The 16,413-nt window shown below is 55.0% G+C and overlaps 2 protein-coding genes across 2 annotated transcripts in view; both read left to right on the forward strand.

The window, feature by feature from the left end:
• Nucleotides 1–16,413, forward strand: part of ATP5MC2 (ATP synthase membrane subunit c locus 2) — a 44,302-nt gene that overhangs the window by 25,385 nt on the left and 2,504 nt on the right. The window lies entirely within an intron of this gene.
• LOC127464627 (cyclic AMP-dependent transcription factor ATF-7) overlaps nt 1–16,413 on the forward strand; it is a 60,496-nt gene that overhangs the window by 22,581 nt on the left and 21,502 nt on the right. The window lies entirely within an intron of this gene.

A 16,413-nucleotide genomic window follows, 5' to 3' on the forward strand; every position in this document is an offset into this window, starting at 1 on the left:
GGTTTAACAGCCTCCTCAGGCTCTGCCTCTGGAGGCTGGTCCCGAGGCTTAGGAAAGGAAGGCAGACAAACTGCCTAAGGAATTCAGGGAGTTAAAATCGAATCCTTAAAAACCTGCAGCCCAACTGGCTCCGGGCTGCTGGAGCAAACTGGAATTTAAATGGTTATTGAGCAGAGTTGTGGCACCCTGGCCTCCAGCAGAAACTGTTCCTGCCCTGGCAGGAGGGGAAGTGGGACTGGCCTTGGACACAGGCACAGGGTGTTGTTCCTAAAGAATTCAGGCTCCTTCCAGCCCCTGGTTTGACGAGTGGGAGCCTTTGGAAATCTGAGCCTTATTAACCAGGAGAGTGGCTTCTGTGGAGCAGGGTGGACACGGAGCTGGATGGGGCTGGTGGCCGTGGCACGGCAGGAGCAGGACTTGGAGCTGCCCCTCCCGGGCTTATGGGCACGATCCACACCAGGTCTCATCTCCAGGACCCCCCAGGCCACCCTGTCACCACGCCCTGGGTCAGATGGCACGGGCAGCAGCTCCCATCCATCCCCCTGCAGCCCTCCCAGCCGGCCCCAGGCAGGGCAGATCTTTCCTTCCCGTGTCCCAGAGGGTCTCTCCCTGTTGGGGACGAACTGGGGCCGATCCCCCCCGCCCTGCACCAACCGAATGTTAACATGAAAAATCGTGGGATTTAACGAGGGAGCGAGGATAAAATCCTCCTTTTTGTCGTGCTGGGGCACAGCTCCCCCTTGCCCGCACTTAGCATGCGGAGGCACGTCGGAGTCGTGTCCCTACGGCACCCAGGTGGGTTGGGGAGCTGAGCCATAAAAACCAGTTTCTGTTCTGTTGTTTAAACCGAAGGAGGAAAACGTGAAGCTCCACGGTGAGGAATTCCTCGCCGCACAGCCCGGCTCCGTCACAGCTGCAGCTTTTATTTGAAGCTGCCACAGCCGATATAAAATTCTACAGAGAAACATCTCGCTTTAAAGAGTCTTCCATTATTTTCCAGGAATGCAGGTTTTCCAGAGTTAATTATTTATTTCAGCTGAAGGCCTGTACAGCTGCAGGACCTGCAGCACGTCGGGACAGAGTGGCAGATGCTGCACAAAGCTCCCAACGTTGAGGCCGGAATGGCTCCATGTGGAAGTAGGGTTGGCTCTAGGAACTCTTTAGTTGTTGGCAGCAAAAGGAGGGAATTAATTTGAGCTGTAACTCCTGTATTGTCAGCAGAGTGAAACGATCTCTCCCACCTCTCGCTGAAGGTATTTTTTGGAGGTGGGGAGGGGAAAGCTAATTTTGAATAATAATAAGCTTGAGAAGGCATCTGAAACCAGTAAACGTTTATTTTTTACACTCCTATAACTTAAAAACGGCCAAACCAATTTAAACCAAATTGGATAATAAAAAATATTGCTCCTAGGCTGAGCCCCTGTTTGCCAAGTTCCAGCCTAGAATGAATTTTTATGGCCAAATTATAAACCCCCTAGAAATGAAGGTTTAAAATGGAAATGTTGACAGACCTTTAACTACAAAAGCACTGTAATAGAACTTCTTTTTTTATAAAATGGCTGGTTTAAAATATAATTAAGACTTAAATATTATTTAATAGCAGCATTTCCTGTAAGTTAAAATCTTTATCATTCCTCTGGCTGGGATTCCTTGGCAGTTCTTGGAACGCCGGCGCTGCTCTGCAGTGGGAGCACGTGTGAACCACAGACCCTCGTCTGTCACATGGAGACAGGGCTGGACAGCTTTCCAAATTCCAAATAGGAGCCTGGATGCCAAAGGACCCGCCGGCCTCCACACGGATCCTGCGGCTCTGGAAGAAGCCGCCGCGTCCGCCTCTGCCAGACCCGGCTTTTAATGCCCCACAACGATGCTGGTGGTTCATTCCGTGCAGGAAAACATGTCTAATCCCCTCTGGCTGATTTGGTGTTAATGAGGAGCTGTGCTTCCCGAGGGATGGCTGTGTTGGTGTTCCCAGCACTTGGACAAGCAGGCGAGCGAGCGCTGGCCACTCGAGCCCGGGAGTCTCGTGCTGCAGAGTGTCCTTGCAGGAAAAGCAAAGGCTTTTCTGCTGCAGGGCCCTTGCTCAGGCTTCTCCCTGCTCTGCTCCCGAGGGCTGCATCCTAACCCTGTGTTAGAATTCCTCTTGTTTCTTGCTGTTCTTTCCCCCCCTCCCTCCCTCCTTCTCCTGTAGAAAGGAGGTTACAAACAGCCCCGGGCAGTCACTGCTGTGCCTGGTGCAGCAGGACACATGGACAGGGAGCTGGCAGTTCCCTTTCCCTCTCCCTTTCTCTGCTGCTTTTCCTGCTTTCTGCTGTCCTGCAGGTGGAGAAGCTTCCTGGCTTTAACCCTGCTGCCTTCCCAGGACAGCTGTGGGGACCAGGGATGCTGCAGCAGGATGCAGAGACCCATGAAAGCGTCACCACAATCTCCTGGGGGGTCTGTTTTATGTGGGTTGGGAATTTTTTAAATTTTTATCAGGAAAGGGTGATGTGGTTTAACCTGGAAATTGGGAATGTGTGTAGGTGGAACTCTGTAATGTCCAAGGACACTTGGCTGTGCACACACTGCCCTTGTGGGAGCCACGGGAGCTGCCACGTGTGTGCAGGAGCAGCTTGTCCCTTCCATGCAGGGACAGCCAGGAGCTGTTCTTATTCACAGTGTTCTTCTGGATAACACCTAAATGTAACATTTGAAATAACATATTGTGAAAACCGAGCCTTGATTTGGCGTCCTAACGCTTTTAAAGTGTTTGACCCAGCTCTGAGTTCTGCAGTACCATTGCCCATAGAAAACTTTAAAACATTTAAATCTGAAAAGCCTCCCCCCATCACCTTTGAGGTGTTAAAACCCTTCTCGACCAGCTATTTTAAAAGCCAATTTGTAAATAAACAGCCACCCCTGCTGCTGTTCTGGGGTTGTTTTAAAGGGCATTGAAGCCCTGTTTATCCACAAAGGGTGGTTATGTGTATTTTAGACTCTTGCAGTGTCCCCCTGCGTGTGCCACGCTGGAATATGACTGGGAAAAGGCTTCTGGAAGCTGCAGTGGAGATGCTCACTAAGGCTCTGCTGGGTGTTTCACTGGAAACCTCCCAGAGCTGGTTGATGAGATATCTGTGGGTTGGTTTTGTGTGTGTGAAGTAGCTGCTGCCTCGCACGAAGGGGTGGAACGTGCACGTAGAGGAGGTAAGTTCAGCTCCTGTCAGTTCCTCTCTAGTTGGGGTTTTCCCAGAAACATCAGGGCTGTGCCTCTGGCTCCTGCTCTGGTGCTGCAGTGAGGTTTGGCAGCAGCTTTTCCCTTTCTGCCCTGGTGAGGGACTGTTCTGGAACGAGCCCTCGGCGGGGTTTTGTGGCCGTTCCCGGTGCTGCAGCAGTTCCCGGGAAGAAATAGCCCCCCTGCATTTGAAGAAATCGCTGTGTTCTTTTCCCCTCTCGTCTCAGGGATGCTGTGCCGAGGCTGCAGAATCCCTAATCACACCTTAAAATATGCAGAGGCAGCTTTAATGGGAGTCGTGTCCGGAGCAGCGGGCGGAGGCTGAGCTGTGCCGCAGAGCCGCGGCAGCCGCGCTCCCCCGGCCCTTCACCGGCACATCTGCTCCTTTTGGGGTGAAAAGGGAGGCTCTGGGGCAGCGACAGTGAACCCAACAGGTTCACCCAACAGTGAACCTGTTCCATGTGCAGTAGAAGAGCCAGTAAGGGAGCCCATTGCCCTCTTGGAGCACCTCGTGTCCCAGAGGATTCTCCAGCCGGTCACAAATTGCACCCGAAACGCAGCGGGACGGAGGGTTCTGGTCTCCCAGAAGGGCCCCTCCTGCCAGCTCATGGGGCTCAGGGGGCTTCCTCAGGGCCCCTTCAAACATGGATTAACCTTCCTGGATTCAGGGAAGGGCGCTGAGCCACAGGCCGTCGGGCCCCATTTCCAGGGAAGCTGGGCTGTGGAGCCATCTGCTCTCCGAGGGGGACTTGCAGACTCAGCAGCTATAAATATATAGAGAGAGGGACTGAATGCCAGGATGTGGCCCTATATAAACAGCCATATATGTGCATCTGCACGTGTGTTTGTATGGACAGGAGCTCCTGGCTGCAGCCCCCCCGTGCTGGGCTGGCTGAGGAGGATCCCCTGCTCCGGGTGCAGGGGAGCAGCTCCAGCCCACTCCCCACACAGGGCTTGGCAGGTACCCCGGGATACACAGGCATTACTCAGGGCTTTACTCGGGGTTTACTGTTCCAAGGGGGCTGTTCTCCCTCCGTGCACACTCACACCTGCAGTGCTGCTCCTTGTGCCGCTCACATCGAGCCGGGGCTGGAGTTCCTCAGACTCCAACGGATTTCTAAGGATTTAAATTTGGGATTTCAGCCATATCCTCGCTGTTCCCAAACCGTGGGATAGTCTCCACTTTCTGCAGCAGCAGGGAATGAGGAGAGAAGGTTTCTCCTTTCTTGAGAACATGATCAGGTCTGCAAAAATACCCCCAGAGGAGCTTGGCTGTGCGGTCGCAGGGAATGGTTTCTTCTGGTTTTGGTTCATGCCCAGAGTTTCTGCTTTGAACAAACTGATCTGAACTGAGTCCTCACCTAGAGCTTGTGCTTTGTTCCAGAAATACAAACTGTGCTGCCAGTTTGCTCAGAAACTGAGCTGGGCTCAGGTGTTACCCTGAGATGGGACTGACCCAAAGGCCCGTGGCTGTGGGCTCAGGAGGAGCACAGAGCTGCTCCAAAGTGAACCTGGAGTCTGGCCGTGGCTCTGAGCTGGACCTGGGCTAGGCTTGTCTTAGGAGCTGCAAAACCTGTGTGTCATCCCTCCCTGAAGCACCTGGAAATGGGGCTCTGGGTTTGGAGAGTTGGGAGGCTGCTTAGGAAGCAAGAGAGGGGTCTTAGGGTGCACCCAAAGGTGCTGCCAAATGCTCAGGGTTGAGCTTTTCTTCTCTCTTTTGAGCTCTGGGTGTTTTCTTGGCCGTGTTAAAACCAGTATTTTGAAATCAAGGCTGTTTGGTTTTGAAGCCTCACTTGCTCCCCTGCCTGCTGCTCTGAGGCAATTATAAATCCTTTATGTTTTACTGCAAGAACAAATCACTTGTTCCTCAGAGCACAGCTTTGACAGAGGCCTCGTTATCGGTGTCATGAGTATCCCAGAATCAGAGTCAGAGCAGGGGGAAGGATGGAAATGAAAAGGTACCTTAGTTTGCAGGATTTTCTGTAAACTCCTTGTGTAAAATTCAACCGAGTTGTCACTGAAGGACAAAAAATAAGCAGCGTGGGGGGGACTCTGCCTGGGACTTCATCCCTTTCCCCAGCAGCAGCAAGAAGGACCAGCAGGTTTCCCTTTGGCTCAGCCCTGCACAGAGGTCTTTGGGACCCCCCCAGTGGTGTGGTGTTATTTCAGTACCCAAATAAACCGGGGGGCTTGTTTTCCTGAGCCCTGTTCGGGTCTCAACCCCAGCCTGAGCTTTGCAGAGGCACCAGGAGGCAGCTCCACACGACTCTTGCAGCTGAAATCCTCCCTTTTTCTCCCAAGGATGCTTCGCCCCTCTGCGGCAGGCGCAGATCCATGCGCCTCTGCCAGCCCTGGTAGCAGGAATACTGGGAATACTGGTGATACTGGAGCACGGGCAAACAGGAGACACTGCCCTGAGTGCTTGGGGCGGGGGGAGAGAAGCTCCCCAGCACCTCATTGCTGGAGAGCAGGGTAGAAAACCACCTTTAAACCATAATATCTGTATTTCTAGAGAGATGGGGGATTTTTAGTTGTAAGTTTTTTACGCTTTTGGGGGGTTTTTGGGCTCACACTCCCCCCCCCTCAGTCTGTGCTCCTTTGTGTGAGAACCTTCCTCGGGGTCGGGTCTCAGGTCGAGCTGTTCAAGCTCCATAAATACAGTTCTTTAGCAGCTCCTGTGCCGCGGGAGGTTGGCGGGGCTGGATGGATGCTCCGGGCCGACTCCACATTATCCTGCTGCCGGGCTGGGGGTGCTGCTGCACAAAGGGCGGGGGGGGGGAAACACCTTTGGGGCTTTTTCTTGACTGTGCATAAAGAACAGGGCGCGGGGCCGAGCACAGACATCTCCCCCGTGTGTCCAGAACTCGCCCCTTCCCCGGGTTCGTGGTTCTGTCGGGTTGAATTTAGGCTAAAAAGCAGGCTCTGGGTGTGCTGCAGAAAAACAAAACTCGGTGTAGGAGAGGCTGAGGTCGGCTCAGGCACATCCCGCCCCTCTCCAACCTCCTTAAATCCTGGGAGGAGAGCGTCGCATCGCGCGTGTGTTTAACACCTGCTTAAGCGCCGCCGCTTCCGAGCTCTTGGACCAGCTGTTGTGCTCGAGTGATTTTATTTTTTTTTTTTTAATATGCCGGATTAAAACAATAAAAACATTAAAAGTCCTAAAATTCCCCCCGGGAGTAAACATGTAGACAATAAAGAATTGTGTGAGTAGGGGCTGGGGTGGGGGAGCTTTGCAGCAGCGCACAACGAGCTGTAAATGAATCTCAGCAGCGAGCGCCGCTGAACAAAACCCCTTCAATCAGGGGAGGATCTCGAATCGCCTTTGGGGCACTTACAGAGTTTTGGCGGCTTGACTTGGGGTTATTTATAAATGGTGAATGTCTGGCGAGGCTCTGGCTGTGTCGGGGGCTGGGTTTAGGCAGGGTTTGGGCAGGGATGTGGGTTCATGGGGGAGGGATGGGACAGACAGGGAGGGTTTTATGGTCACTAGAAGAATTGTCAGGAATTCAGAGCATCGTTCTTCGCTGCTCAGACCGCCTAAGTGTGGGCTTCGGCGGGGGGTGAGCAGTACCGAGTGCCCTGCAGTGCCGAGGATTTGGGAGGGAGCCCTTCCCGGTGCCCTTCCCAGTGCCCTGCAGTGCTGAGGATTCGGGAGGGAGCCCTTCCCGGTGCCCTTCCCGGTGCCCTTCCCAGTGCCCTGCAGTGCCAAGGACTCGCCTGTGAGCTCTCCCTGCACCACAGTTCTGGTGCAGCTCCCTTCTGCCTCTGCCCTTGTGAAAACCCGCTCGTTCCCCGTGCTGGGAATTCACCCGAGTTTGTGGCTCTGCAGCCGGGGGAAGCAATTCCTGCACACGGTTTTGGTGCTAAAACCAGTCTGTGCCTCTGCATTCGCTTGTCTCCCGTGTAGGAGGCTTGGGGTGATGTTTGCTATAAACCCTCGACGTTTGTAAAGCTGCAGAAGAAAATTTAAATGCGTTTTGCTTCGACCGCGTGTGAGATTTTATTACCTGCAGCCAGAGACGTGGGCGGAAAAAATGGTTTAGACCCTAAAGGATGTGATTTTGGTGACCTTGGCTGCGTATTTCCACATCACTGAATCATCACCTCGCGGGGCTGGACGTTGGAGAATGTGGGGGAAGCTGCTGGGAAAGCGGCCGGGCTCCAGCTCCTCTGGTTTTCCTTGAACCTAAAGAGTTTGTCCTCTTGGTTTTATTAAGGGCTGCAGGTGGGAAGTGATGGGAAAGGGGTTGAATTAGCCAGGAGATGAGTCCAGGGCTGATGCAAAGAGCAGTTGGGAGGCTCCAGCCTCAGGGAGGCTTCTGCTGGGGATTTTGGGGGGTCAGTGGGTGCATGGACCACTCCGTGTTAATGTGCTCCTCGAGCCTGATCCTCGAACCTGAACCCTGGAGAAGGCTAAAACCTCCCAGCTCCTGGGATGGAAAAGAACAGGAGAAGGGAAAGGAGCCTTTCCCCCATAAACCTGACCCCACTTGCTGGGAAAATTTGGCACCTTTTGAAAAACAGTGCAGTTTTCATGATTGCAGATTATTTGGGAGGGGGGAAAAAGGGGATCCAGGAGCTCTCCCAGCACTCTGGCTGCAGGATGGAGCGAGACAGAGAGCTGGGAGTCAAACCCCTCCGCAATAGTCTGCTCTGAGAAATCATAAATCTCCAGGGAGAAGAGGGTCACTGAGAACCTCATCAGGGTGGGAGCAGCAGCACGGCGTTAATGTGCCCATAAATCCACCTGTTCCGATAAAACAGGTGGCTCTTCCGAGAGGCAAAAAGAGGCAAATGCCTTTTTTTTCTGCTGCTGCCTATCTCCTTTTAAAAGCTTAATTACCGCAGTGCGCCGGCTCGGAAATATGGGAATCGGGTTTGCATCCACATGTGGGAAGCAGGGCCAGGGAAAGAGGAAAGGGCACTGCAGGTTGGCCAAAAATCTCCAGAGAAAGGTGTGGAGAGGCACAAAGGTGACTTTTCATGCACTGACTGAGGAGGTCATTGCTGGGAAACTGTTGGTGCTTTAAGGGCTCCTGGAAATGAAGGTGGTGGAGGGAGCTGCAGAGGGGGGTTAATCATGAGGGAAGTGGTCTGGGAGCTCCATAAATAAGGATGGATGGGGAGGGATGCCAGGGCAAGACTCATTCCACCCCCAGCCATGGGCAGGGACACCTTCCCCTATCTCAGGTTGCTCTCAGCCCCGTCCAACCTGGCCTTGGACACTTCCAGGGCTGGGGCATCCACAGCTTCCCTGGGCAGCCCAGACAGAGGGGCCGGACCCCTCCGATTTCTGTGGCTCATTTCCCAAATGCTCCAGTTGTTCTCAAGGATCCACAAATCTCAGTTTGCCTCCTGCATTTTGTCCCTCTCCCCCTGTCAGTCTCCCACTGACCCCCTCCCTAATTCCTTCTCCCTGTTTTTGGGCTGTGTGAGTGTGTTTAGGTTGTTCCCAGGCACCTCTGGATCCGTGTGTCCACACTTCCCTACAGCCTGTTCCCTCAGTGCCACCATGAAAAGGGGACAACCCCCAAACCTCTGAGTCATTTGAATTCTGTTTGGATTTGACCTGCTGCCCTTCCCAGGCCGCTGCTGCTGCTGCTGGAGCTTCCCCAGGAGAGATCCATTCCCTTTTCCAGGCAATAAAACCATCAGCAGAGGCTCACACACCGTGAATGGGTGGGCACATTCCCAATATTGCAATGAATTGAAGGAAATCACCATTCCAGGGCCTTAAAAACCTGAATGGGGCCCGTGGCATCCTCTGTGGAATTGTAGTGGTGTTTGAAGGTCAAGGCTGAGTCCCGACGACTCTTCCAGCCACAGCGCCCGGCACGGGAAGAGCCCGTTTCCAGTGGAGCTGACTTTTGTTTTAGGATCATTTTTCTGGTAGCCCTGAAACAATGGTGAGTAGAGAGGGTGGTGTGAAGCATCTTCCAAAGGGGACGGCCACCAGACCCCTCGGTGAGACCAAATTTAACCTCCCCTCCACCAGCCCTGGGGAATTCAGGTTGGAAATGGCCATGAGAGGGTTAGATTGGAGCTGTTGGGAGCAGAGTCTTGGGCTCTTCCCGGGATAAGTACAGAAAAGAGGTGCCACGTGGGCACAGCTGCTCCCCACAGCGCTGTCTGGGACCCATCCACATCCCTTATCCTGACACACTGCACTGAGGATCCCAAGATCCACAGGAAACATCCCAATCCAGGCTCTGGCTGCGTTCTGCCGGCTCGCACCGCTCGGTTTCCCTTTGCCTCCCCGGTTCAGGTCTCTGGTGGAGCATCCCCAGGCGTGGGGGCCGTGTGGGCTCCAGGGCTCTGCTGTCCCCCCGAGGGGTCCCACCGAGCTCTGGGATGGGATGGACAGCCTGGCAGGGAGCTGGGAGCCGGAGCGGCTCATCCTGCCGCGCTGCCGGAGCCGCACGTGCTCCGGCACCTGCTGCCAAAGCCTCTCCTCGCCGTGCGGCACTGGCGGCCTTGGCCACCGGCCAGAGGCATTTTCAGCTCCCGGTGCAGCCTCCCAGAGCATGGATCCGCAGCCCCGCCGGCAAATTAATCGGCTGCAGTTCGCATTTAATTATTTTTACACATCCATTCCTGTTTCTCGGCTGTGCAGGGGACGGAGTTTCCTGTTATTCTTTTCTCTGCACTCTATAAATCCTCCTCGCGCGAGGAGCTCGCCGCCGGTGCCGTTTGTTTGCCGGGGAAAGAGGCTTTGGAAAAAGCTCCTGGGTTGTTCCTTCAGGAGCCTTTGGGTGTTCAGGGCAGGAGGGTGGCAGTGGGTGAGCAGCAGAGGCTGCAGGGGATGGCAGGACCAGTTGGGTTTCTGTGGAAGAGCAGAAAGCTGGGGGGGGAATTTGATTTGATTTTTTCTCCTTTTTACCCTTTCTTCTCTACCAGCAGCCCCAGGGGCTCAGGATTATCTCTCCACATGACACGAGGGCAGGGCCCCCCAAAAACCCATCAGCAGCTGCATAATTCACCCTTTTCCTCCCACAATGCTGCAGATAATTCCCAAACTGCTCGGCCCGGCCATGGGGCAGGGCAGGAATTCCACTCAGCCTCAGCTCCCTGCCCCTTCTCCCTGCTCCCTATTCCCAACCTCGTGTGCTGGGAAGAGATGCCGAGCTCCCAATGAATCACTGGCACTTGAAATACGGGCAGGGAAAGGCGGCTGTAATTGCCTTTGTTAATGGATTTGATTCTTTCTGCAGTGCTGCTCGCACGGCTCCAGTGCTGCGCCCGGGCGCTCCCGCTCCGAACGCCCCCGTGAAGGATGGAGCCTTTTCCCTTTTTATTGGCTCTGTCTGGTGGGTAAGGGGAGGATTGATGGCTCGCCCAAGGTCACACTGAAAAGCTGTGGCGCTGCTGGGATTCGAGCCGGGGATGTAATAATGATTCACATCCACAGCGCAGCGATCGGGGGGTTCCCATGGGGCCGGCGCGGATCCGTCGGCACAGGCTGTGGAGCCGCTGACGCTCCGCGGCTCCACCCCCTCGCTCACCCCGTTAATTACCACTGGGCCTCTCCCCTTAACTCCTGTGGCAGCGGTAATTAATACATGGATTTTAATCACCTTCACTCGGATCGAAACGGGGCTAAAAATGCTCCACCGTGTGGAAGTCGATAACCGGTGCATTCCCAGGATCCAGCGCGCCGCAGGCTTTGTGCCACTGCAGCTCCCCGTGGCTCTGGGCTGTGGGGATCTGCTCCGGTGGGATGGAGCTGCCGAGAGCAGAGGGACCCCACGGGGTGTCCATCCCTGATGGGATGGAGCAGCTGACGGCTGCGGATGGAGAGCCTGGGAGAGCGGAACTCCGAGGGCTGTCCGTCCCCCTGGAGCAGAGCAGGAGGGTGTCAGTGTCTTAGAAAAATCCTCCCTGCTCTCATGAAGTGGAGATTTAGGAGCCCGATCTTCTCATCTTAGGTTTGCATCCCAAGGTTTGGGCTGTAATTCCAACCCCGTGGGGGCTGGGGGGATGTGATTACAGCCCTCACGGGGTATTTCAGCTGTAATTCCAGTGGCCATCCCCAAGGAGCCCACCAGGTGTGCTCAGGGCAAACCACGGGGCTGTTTCCCTCCCAGGTGCTCCATAAGCCACGTCCACCCTTTGCTCCTTTCCTCCATGTGCCCCTTTCCCAAAGGGGGAATGTGGGGTCCTTGGGAGTGCAGTGCTGCAGAGGGATTCCTGGGGTTTGAGGGTGAATGGTGGCCAGCCCGGGTTAAATCCCACCGGGTAAACCCGTTCCTGGCACTGACTGCGCCAGCTCTGACCGCTCTGGTCAGTGGTGGTTGTGTCTGCACCCAGCCGTGCTGATGCTCCTCTCTGGAGCGCTGTGGAGGAGGGAGAAGCTGGGTCTGCCCTGGGAGACTTTATTAAAATCAAAGAACAGACAGGAAAGTGGAATCTGGAGTTTCTGAAGGAGTTTGCCCCGGACGTCCTTGGCTCCTCACTTGGCTCCTCACGTACTTGGTGCTGCAGCCAGATGGTTCCTGCCTCCCCCCCCATACCCAAACACCTGCATTCCAGGAGGGGCATGTGCATGAGAAGCCCTTTGGGATAAGTGAAGCTATAGAAATGTAAATTAAATTATTTACCTACTCCCAGTTAAATGCTCTGCCCTTCTGGCCAAGGAGGATTGGGACACAGGATGGGGTGGGATGGGCTCCACAAACTGCTTTAACTCTTTGTTTAAATTGCAGGGAAGTTTGTGGAGCAACCTGAGTATCCTAAAAAAAAAAAACAAGGAAAAAAAATTCTCTGTGCAAAAAAGAAAAAGGTAAAAAGCCCAATTTTGGTGGTTTGCACAACGTTTATCCCAAACAGAGTGTTTGGGAAAGGGCTGTTGGGCTGCTGGGCTGGGGATTCCTCACCCTGCCCAGAGCAGGCCAAAGTTTCTGATTATTATTATTCTAATTCTTCCCTTTTTGTTTAACACAAGGAAGGACCAGGAATCAATCACAGGGCAGGAGGGAGTGGGTTTTTAAAGGGAGAGGAAGAACCAAAGGCTCTCTGGAGTCACCAGTGCCAAAAATAACATCTCAGGGTTTAATCTCGGTGCAGTTTTAGCTGGGGAGGATCTGCAGGGGGGGAAAGGCACAAAATGCACCCAAGCTCCTTCCTGAGGGATTGAGCCGGCTGGAGCCTTCCTGATTTCCACTGAGGGAGCAGGAATAGGCTTTTCCTGCTGCCTGTGATTTGGGAAGGACACGGGGTGCTCAGTGCTCCAGTGTTTTGCAGCAGTGCAGGGCAGAATCCGACCCTGCTGCAGCAGAGCTGCCGAAGGGGAGGTTTCCTCCCCCTCCTCCAGCTTTTCCTGTGGGAAACCCTGCTGTCAAAAGCCCCCAGTGTCAAAGGACCCGGTATGGAGCCCCTGCTGCAGCCCCTCTGTGCCAAGCAGGAGCTGAAGCTCTTCGAGCACCTCCAAGCGCAATTCACGGTCCGTTTTTTTTTTGAGCTGATCCCTCTAAACCTTCACTCCTTCTTCATCCTCCTCCAGGCTCAGGAGGTGCTTCCCAGCCCTCCTGTAGCAGGAGGATGCCGCCACTGGAGCCGGCCTTCCAGAAGCGCTCGGTGACCTCGGCTGCTGCCGGCACTTCTGGCTGCCACCGCAAACAACCACGAGCTTCCCGCTGGGAGCAACGGGGCTCCGAGCTCTTCTGGAAGCTGAGCCAGGAGGGAGACCCTCCAGGAGGACAGAGCCCCCAAATCTTTGCCTGTCGTCTCCTGGAAGTGTGAAAATAAGAGAATTTGTCCGCGCTGTTGTCGCGTTCTTTCAAAGCAACGGGTCTTTGCGGCATTCGCTCCAGCATTCCCTCCTTGTCCCGACACCTCCTTTCCCATGGAAATGGGCCCAGCCGGGGACTCACGTGGGCCCGGGCAGATAATTGTAATGGTCCCCCCGGCCTTTAAATCTATGAATCACTCCCGAATCGGGGCACTTTATGCACATTAGTGAATTAATCCGTGCAGCCTCTCCGCAAGGGAGGGAATTATCCTTGTCATGGCTCAGATGGGAAATGGGTGAGATGGAGCCCGGATCTGTGCCAGGACCGGGGGTCACATCACTCACTGCGGAACAGCCGACCTGGGGGCCCCCGGCCCCGGGGGCACCCCTGACCCCGCATTAGTTACTCTACACTTGTGCCGAGCGAGCGGGGAACGGCTCCGCAGCCTGGAAATCCATCGGAGCCCTGTCACGGCGAGATGGATGGATGGGGCGTGGGCAGCGGGGCTGCCGCAGCTGGGAGCGTGGGGAGGATGTGCTGGGTGGGCTGGGGTGTGGGCAGGAGGTCCAACAGGCCCCCAGGGCCTGGGTTTTGCTCTCCTCACGGCTCCGTGGGTGTCCTGCCCCTTGCCCAAGGTGTGCCAGGAGAGCCAGGCAGACCCCAGGACATCCCCACTCTAGGGAGCACAAGGACCAGATGAATTTTGGAAGTGAAACCCGTGGTGGCTCCTTTTAAAGCGGGTGACTTTGACTTTGAGCTCAGCTTATCCATGCTGAGCACTCAGCGCATCATTTCCCTCCCGCACTGCAGTGCAGACACCTGCTGTTCCCTTTTGTTTCCGTGGATCCAGGTGTTTCAGCCATGTCAGGGCAGTGCCCTGGCGTCCGTGGGCAGAGTAACTCCAGCTGTGCTGGAGTTAATGTGGGAGCAACTCCCCGGGTTGGTGGCAGCTCATTAATTCAGCCGTGTGATGAGCGTGAGGGGGCAGGTTTGGCTCCTCACCCCGTCCAGCCCTGCAGAGGCTGTCCTGGAGCTCGTGCTGTCCCACAGGGAACGGCTCCTTTGCACACTCGGCTCCTTTGCACACTCGTGTGCCTGTGGAGCAGTCTGTGCTGCTGCAGCTACACCCGCTCTGTATTACATAGAATTTTGGCCAGGAGATGTCTCGGTGCGTGGCCGAGGTCGGTGTTCCCTGAGTGGGACTGTCAAGGTTAAAAACCAGCTGGAGCTGGAGCTGCTGGGAGAGCCAGTGGCTCCTGCACGGCCCCGTTTGGCACCCGCCTGACCCTCCCTTTGCACCAAAGCAGTCACAGGCTCTACAAAAAGAGGAAAAACCCGGAGCAGCCCCTTGTTCCTCGTGTTGTGCTTGTTAAACTGATGGAAAAATCTCTGCTGCCTGAAGATCCAGGCTTCAGCCCACTGCGTTTATTCCCTGGCTCTCGCGCCGACGGAGACGGCGCGTTAGTTGGTCCAGCTGGAAGCATTGTCTCCCATTAAATAAGGATTTTTAAATGAGCACATTTATCCATGGAGCTGTCACAGCCTGTTGGGTAGCGAATGCGGAGCTGCCTCGGAGCCGTTTGCTCCAAAGAGCTGTGACAGTCTCGGGTGAACAAACCCCGTGTCACCCAAACCCCGAACCCCGAACGCGGCCGTGGGGCCCTGGGGTGGGAGGAAAAAGCCAAGCTCGGGGCTGCAGGAAAAAGGGTGGAAGTGCCTCGTGGGTGCTCGTGGGGGCCAGTTGGCAGCACCGAGGTGGCATTGTCAGCCCCGTGCCTGTCCCTCGCCCCAAAGACTTTACAGCCAACATCTTCTTTTTAATTCCGACACCCGCAAAATAGCAGCTGAAATAACCCTGCTGTATGTCAGCTGCTGATGGAAGGAGATTAAATATTAAAGCCGGTGCTGTGGCTTTAACTCATTCCATTTTTTTCCCTACTCTTCCCCCTCTTTCCCCCCCCTAGCCCCCCTCCCACTTCCCCTCTCTGTGTAAAATGACATGATTTAGAACCCAAGTGCCAGACTCAGCCTCTGGGTTTCGGCGTTTGGAAATGTGTGGAGAAAGATATATTGTGTCTGTGAGCGTTTCTGTGCAGGGAAGGAGAGAGCTCCCGAGCTGTGAGCCCACATAAAGATGTTAAATAGAGCTGTAACGCGCACGGAACGCACGAAAAGTGCCTGAGAAGAAGAAAAAAAAAATGAGGAAAAAAAAAATCCTGCGATGAAGCAAAATGAAAGATTAAAATAAACCCGGTGCTAGCGAGGCCGGGCTGGAATGTGGGGCCGGGGCTGGCGGGGAGAGACACGACCCTGTTCCACACCTCTTGCTGCTTCCCTCTTTGACCTAAAAATCCCATTTCTTTACCAGAAAACTGAGCGGGAGAATCGGGAATTTTCTTCCTTTTCCTTTTTTCCCCCTTGTCTCTGGTGCTCAGTATTTCCGACGCCGCTGCCCAGCGGCCGCCTGCCTGCTAAATATTCATCCCAAACCCGCTGCTCCGCACAAAACCCTGATTTATTTCCCTCGGTTCACCCCAACCCACCGATTTTCCAACGGCACTGGGGCGAGCGGGGCCGGCAGCCGAATCCCATAAAAACCAGGGGCTTCGGGGCCGAAACCGTGGCAAAGTGTGGGTGCCCCTTCCCTCCCCGGGCCCCTCTTGCAGCGCTTCCCAGCGCCGTGGATTCCGTCTCGGTCGGCGAACGCGGCGCTTCGCTCGCTTTTCCTTTGTTCGGGGACGTTTTGGCGTCGCCGGGATTCGTGATGCTCCTTGGAAAGGGCTCCCGGTGCCGGCTGGAGCAGAGCGGAGGGATCGGAAGCTGCGGGGAGGAAAGAAACCCCAGAACCAGGCATGTTTTAGCCAAAACGTTGAGAAATTTGATTTCAGGTTTGTTTAAGGTTTAGTTACGGAGCGGATCCCGGGAGCGGCGGCTGGGAAAGCCGGAATGCGTGTGCCTGGAGTTACACAGGCGAGAACCTCTTGGGTTTTCCCCCACCAGCTCTGATTTCTTTCAGTTTGAGCCCGAATTACGAGTCACCACCAAAAACACCTTCTGATCCAACGTTTTGAAGGACCCTTTGTGTAACCCCCTTGTTCTTGCGCCGAGGGGAACGTGGACAGTCTGTGTGTGGACGGGCCCCGTGTCTTGGGGTCCCCTGCCCCTGAGGGACTGTCCCCCTGCCTGTGCTCATGTCCCCCTGGGAAGGCGGCGCCGCCGCGGCTTCCAGCCTGGAAAACTCAGATTTACTCCCTAAAGCACCAGAGCCGTAAATAAGCGTCGGAAAAGGGTGTCACGCCTGAGCGGATTCACGGGAACAGGTGGCTTTTGGGTGGGTTGGGGTTCTGGATGGTTTAAAGAGAGAGGAAGGGAAGGGGAAAAGGGCAGGAACGCGCTGGTGCTGCTGCAGCGTTTTCTAGAAGCAGCCCGATGCTGCTGGATGCATAAAAATCCTGCGGTACGGCCGCGCCGTGC

Source organism: Manacus candei, unplaced genomic scaffold (genome assembly GCF_025592945.1).
Source record: "Manacus candei isolate 608988 ecotype Guabito, Panama unplaced genomic scaffold, ASM2559294v1 h1tg000247l, whole genome shotgun sequence".
Classification (NCBI taxonomy): Eukaryota; Metazoa; Chordata; class Aves; order Passeriformes; family Pipridae; genus Manacus; species Manacus candei.